Here is a 6,000-nt window from a genome sequence, read left to right on the forward strand (position 1 = left end):
TCTTCACCGACCAAAACCTTTTGAACAGCAGTGTAAATAAATAAAAAAGCAACCCAGACTTAATTTGCAACAAAGATAAACATCATTTACTACTATTTGTTTCACCCTTTGTTTTATTGGGTACCAAGAGCACAAAACTCAATAACACAATTCAATAGATATTTAAAAAACCAAAGCCATGTGAAAACCACTGCATAAGCAGCATAGCAATACTCAAACCCTTATCCACCCTCTATACATTAGCCTTGCTGCTGTCTTCATATGGACTAATGCTCTTACGTGAGGATTAAGCTCTTATGTGGCGCTTCCCGACAGTTTTAATTAGCGGTGACGGCAACAACTAGCCTACAACAAGAAGCTGAAGATAAAGTCTTTTCCCTCCTACACATAGTCCCATGACAGTTTAGAGTAAGACAACATGCAACCAGAACCAATACAAACAGCCATTTCAAACCTATGCTTGTGCCATTTCTGAAAAAAAAAAAAAAAAATCAAAAACAGATAAATTAGTAGAAAGTAGTACACTGTAAAAAAATTTCCTGATTTGTAATCACATTTTTTCTTTTGTCAAATCAACTTAAATAATTTATGTAGTTAGGATAACATAATATTTTGAGTTTCTAGTGTTTAAATTAATCTCCTTCATTGTATTAACTAAATTTTTCCATTTCAATGAACTTAAAATTAAGGCAACCAGGTTACTTAATTTTTTAAGTTAAACCAACAATATTTTTTTACAGTGTAGGATTTACTACTCTCCATTACAGAGTAATAAAGCAATGAATGAGAATATGAGATATATCACTATTTAAAGTTAAACATGTAATTGGCATGTTATCTGCATTAAGACAGTGTTCCCACAGCAGCTGTTTGAAACATTTTGGTTCATTTTTTTTTTTTTTTTTGGCCCTGGACTTTTAAGAAAACCCCCATTGGAAACACCTTTTTAACAGTATACTTTTAATTTTATTTATTTATTTTTTATTTTTTTTTGCACAATTCGATCAAATTGCAGCTTCATTGTTTATAACAATAACCAAAAGTGCTCACAAGTGACTTTCTTCATGTTTTATATTCCATCTCATGTTTGTCACTGAAACAGTTGTCTCCATGGTAACCAAGTACACTAAATTCAGGAGCAAAAAAATTGTTGCTGGTCCTTGAAATGATGTTACAATTCAAGGGACAGGTGTAGTTTGTGTAAAAATAGATCTAAATTGAATAATTTAAATACTGTGTTTATTTAGCTCATTGTTTAGTCCTTTTCAAAATGTAATAGCCTACTTATTTTGTTATGAATTTCAATGTTTTAAGAATGCTAAGCTGGATCTGGGACAAGGGTGAAACAATAGCTACAATCCAACTCATTTCAAAAGTAGCTTTTGAAAGTAATAATAGCTTTATTGTGCACCTCATATAGCAAAAATCCACATAAAAGTGCCTGCTTTGGGACATTGCATGTCCCGTTACTCGCAGATCGCGCTGATCTCTTTGTGTCCTCAGGCCTGTCGGGAATAAAATCCGCTTTTCGTGCAGTGCACAGAGGAAGCAACAGGCTGCTGGCGTGACGAACTAGCCTACGAGAAAAGTTTATAAAACAGAGCAAACGAAGTGCGGTAAACGGCATTAGGACAACGATATACGGGCGGCTTTAATAAGGATAGATGATGCGCGCGCGACATTGTTTCATTCTAACAAAAGCACGTTAGTTACAATGTAGCCTATCCCCAACATGATTAAATCAAAGACAGCAGCGGTATTCACAACCATTCACGGAGAATAATGAGTTTTGAAGATCAAGACTTACGAGAGCAGCGGTATCTCGCTACGGGACGGAGTCTGTCCGGTTGTGTTGTGTGTTAAAGATGGGCGCTGTGTTTGAAACTGGAGCCGCCCCGCGCGCGCGCGCACGCACGCACGCACACACACACACACTCCTGCGCCGCTCTGTGGCTGCCAAGACCACTGAACCTCTGTAACCCTCACACAACTGAAAATTGCATTTGAATAGGTAGCCTAAGAATGGTTGTTAGGAAGGAAGTTTTTTTTTTTTTTTACCTCACACATATCAGACTTATTGTGAGATATAAATAGGCTAGCAATTGCGAGAAATAAAGTGCGAATTGCGGAATATGAACTTGGCGATGGGGAAAAGTCAGAATAGAGATAAAAAGTAGGAATTACTTATTATCCTGTGGCGGAAATAGGATTCCAAGTCGGGTTAGGAATATTTTTATTAGGCTACATTAGTAAATATATTAAAAATTGTGAAACCAGTGCTAGGCTAGTTGTCATGTTCTCATGCCAACAGCAGAGCACTAACAGGAAAAGACCAACATACAATGCTTTCACATTCCACTGGGCAAAAATTGCAGACATGCTTGTCACTCTCTTCTTCTGTTCTACTCTACAAATTAACTAGCCTACTCACGTAAACAAAAGTTCACTTTACGTTTATGTAATATAGGCCCTAATGTTTGGTGTGGGTTCGTGTTCATGCATGCAACTGATATTGTCCTAGTCATTTATAGTCAATAGTCATTTTTGGCTAAATTCCAGCAAATGCTTTTTTTAGCTACATTTCTTTGTTTTGATTGCGGAAGATGGAAAAAAAAGTCCCAGACCCAGACTCAAATCTCTATTACACTACATTGTTTATGTAAAACTGTAGCTTAAAGGAGCTACCCCCTGAAATCAAAATTGAAGTTTTTTAGCTTTTAGTATGAATATTGTAATATCTTTTTCTTAATAAGCTGCTGCCACCACCTTTAAAGGGGGGGTTGACTGCGATTTCACTTTTTTGATTTTAAATTGTGTGTAATGTTGCTGTTGGTGCATGGTGCATGAACAGTATCTGCAAATTGCGGACTGAAAGTTTAGTATAAGCAGAGATATCGTCTTTTAAAAATCAGGAAGTATAATTGCCTACAAAAACGACTCGATTGGGACTACAGCTGGGTTTTAGACGTCACTAACCCACACATTTGCATCAACCCTCCCTCCGGAATATGCAGGAAAGGGCATGCACATATTTCTGCGGCACGTCGAGTGAGTTGTGTTCACCCAGCTGTCAGCTCTTCTGTGTTCGAGCTTCCCACGGACGCTACTTCATCAACAATGGATACAATTTATGTTTGATTATATTCCTGAAAGTGACGATCGTAATCTAGCTCTCTGTGCTGCGCATTTTACGGAAGACAGCTTCCAGAATCTCCACGAATTCAACACCGGATTCAACAAGAAACTGTTACTAAAACATGAAGGGTAACACTTTACAATAAGGTTCATTAGTTACTACATTAGTTAACATTAACTAAGAATGAACAATACTTCTTCAGCAATTGTTAATCATTTTTAATGTTAATTTCAACCTTCACTAATATTTTATTAAAATCTTGTTAACATTAGTTAATGCACTGTGAACTAACATGAACAAACAACGAACAGCTGGATTTGTATTAACTAATATTAACAAAGATTAACAAAAACAGTAACAAATGTATTGCTCATGGTTAGTTCATGTTAGTTAATACACTAACTAATGTTTCATTAATGAACTTTATTGTAAAGTGTTACCATCATTTTTAATGTATTTGCATGTATAATTCCAGACGTAACGTTAGCCTTGTGTTTTATTTTTTCAAATGCCAGCGATGGCTTTATAGCCACTAGGCTACTAGTTATGCTAGTATTTTGTGTCTACGACAAACGCGTACAAACATTATGGACCTGAATTTTGTATAAGTACTAATGTTGTAAATTTATTTTTCATATATACGCTTTATGACGTTATTTCCGATTTGATCAAGAACGTAAACTTGCCAACGCTGTTTGTGCTTAACATTAGTAGCCAGTTGCTGTCGTTGCCAGTCAGATGCTATTGTGTAAAACAATCGTGTATATGGTTAATGTATGGTAAATGTGGCAAATTATCATTCAGAAACGTTTAGTAAGAACCGTGTGTGGTGAGGTTCTGCTTGACTCGATTCATCGCGGCTTTCTCTTTCTGATTCTGCCTCACTGATACTGCAGTCTCGACATCATTATTTACGTGTATCCACCGTCTATGGTATCCACCTTTGGCATGCCCGTTTCGCCCGTAAAGGTAATGGGCGTTAACCTTCCGGACAACGTGAGCGACAGTTTAGCCAATCACAACACACCGGCCCAAATGAACCAATCTGAGCCCATTGCGTGTTTCTGAGGGAGTGATTTCATAGAATCAGGAAGTCAACCGCTCGTTCGAGGACAGAGGAGAGCGCGGCTCACAATAAAGGTGCAGTTTATAAAAAAGAAAAAAAAAGAAAAAAAAAGAAAAAAGAAAAACCACAAATACATGTTATATTGCACCCCATAAACACAATCATGCAAAGAAAAAAAGCAGTCAAGGTTGCGACTCTTGAGTCCGTGTGTTGACACCATTCCTGACAGATCCAATATAGATGGCACAGCACCGTTTTTTAATCTTAATCGGTCTCCAAATCCAGTCTTGTTTACAAAACAATCCTCAGTGAAATGAAGTGAACAGACGGACAATGTTTTACCTCATCAGCTGGAACGTCATTAAAAATAAAGTTTATCCATGCAGTCCTATTGGAATCCAGAGGAAGCATGTGCAGCGACTGTCTTCTTCCACAACCAGTATTTTGTATTGCTCGGTAGCTCGATCTGGTTTATCATCACGAGGTAGGCTTATGTTATTTAGCTATGCGTGTAATGCACGAATCGGTGGGCGGGGCTAAACCAGCCGTGTTGAAGTAGGCGTTGATCTTCTTCTGCGGAGGTGGGGTTTTATCCTCTTTGACGTCATAGTTCCCCACTTTGAAAAAATAGTGTTGCTAATAATTTGCTGAGTCTGGTGTCAATTAAAGCTTTTATTGGACTAACAAGTATGTTTTCAGTTCTGAAACTTACAGGATATTCTTCTAATATGATGACGTCTTAGATGTCAAAAGCTCAAGGAAAATTTTTCTCAGTTGATCACCATATCCTAATTGGCATAAAAGAAAAATGCTTAAATGTACGACGCAGTCTAGACTGGACGCAAGCTGTGACGCGACCCATGAAATCCCCAACAGCACACAGATTCCCCATCCTATTTCTAACCTAGTCCCAGCTCTTTGCAACAGTCGCTTCAAGCACTGTGTTGTGTCGCGCCACTCACGTCTGTGTAGTAGACACTAGGGTGTTCTAATCAATTTTACACAAAATATACATTAAAACAAACACCAGGGGCCGCTTAGACAAATGTCTCACGTGCTTAGAATGCTAACCTAACATATACGTAAACACAAACGTTTTTTAAACTGACTATTTGCAGTATAAGAATTCAGAACAAAAAACTAGCTGTTTGAAAATACATGCAATTTACATGAAATAGCCAACATGAAAATACTTCAAATTTAATTTTGTTAGACTTTTTGCAAATAACGCTTGCAAATAATTCAAATTTACACAATTCAAATTCAAACAATTTTGTCATATAATTAGCTCCATATTCTGAAACGTTTCAAACAGTTTTGATGGAATGGAGCCTCGTTTACTGAAATCACGTGACTCTGGCAGTTTGATACACACTCTGAACCATTGATTCTGAACAAACGATTTGTAAAGTCTTCGGAGCTTTATGAAGTAGTGTTTTGAAATTGCCATCACTAGCAGTACTACTTCACCCACTATATTGAAAACCAAATCGATTGGGCGGGCCTTACAATACATTTTGTATTGCAGAATCACGTTGTCACATTGTCATGAGATAACACAGTCTCATCCCAAAAAGTCATATAACTGACGTTTTGGGACGTATTTTGACCATACGTCAATATTCGCCTTTTTAGGGCCCCCTTAAACGTCGGTAGATGGCGATCCCGGGCCGTCATACAACTGACACTTTACCTTTAACGTCAGTTAGGTGACGGGTTAGGTTTAGGGTTAGGTATGGGGTAGAGTTAGGATCCCATAACCTCATCTACCGACGTTTAAGGGGGCCCTAAAAAGGCG

General features: G+C 37.6%; 1 protein-coding gene across 9 annotated transcripts in view; it reads right to left on the reverse strand.

Moving 5' to 3' along the window:
- mpdz (multiple PDZ domain crumbs cell polarity complex component) overlaps positions 1-1,907 on the reverse strand; it is a 114,480-nt gene extending 112,573 nt beyond the window's left edge. For all 9 annotated transcript variants that reach the window (XM_089125294.1, XM_089125333.1, XM_089125235.1 and 6 more), the window contains exon 1: positions 1,808-1,907. The gene's annotated coding sequence lies outside the window, so the exon portion shown is untranslated. The remainder of the gene's footprint in view (positions 1-1,807) is intronic.
- Positions 1,908-6,000: the final 4,093 nt, after the last annotated feature.

This window comes from Pimephales promelas, chromosome 1 (assembly GCF_988280905.1).
Source record: "Pimephales promelas chromosome 1, fPimPro1.hap1.1, whole genome shotgun sequence".
Classification (NCBI taxonomy): domain Eukaryota; kingdom Metazoa; phylum Chordata; class Actinopteri; order Cypriniformes; family Leuciscidae; genus Pimephales; species Pimephales promelas.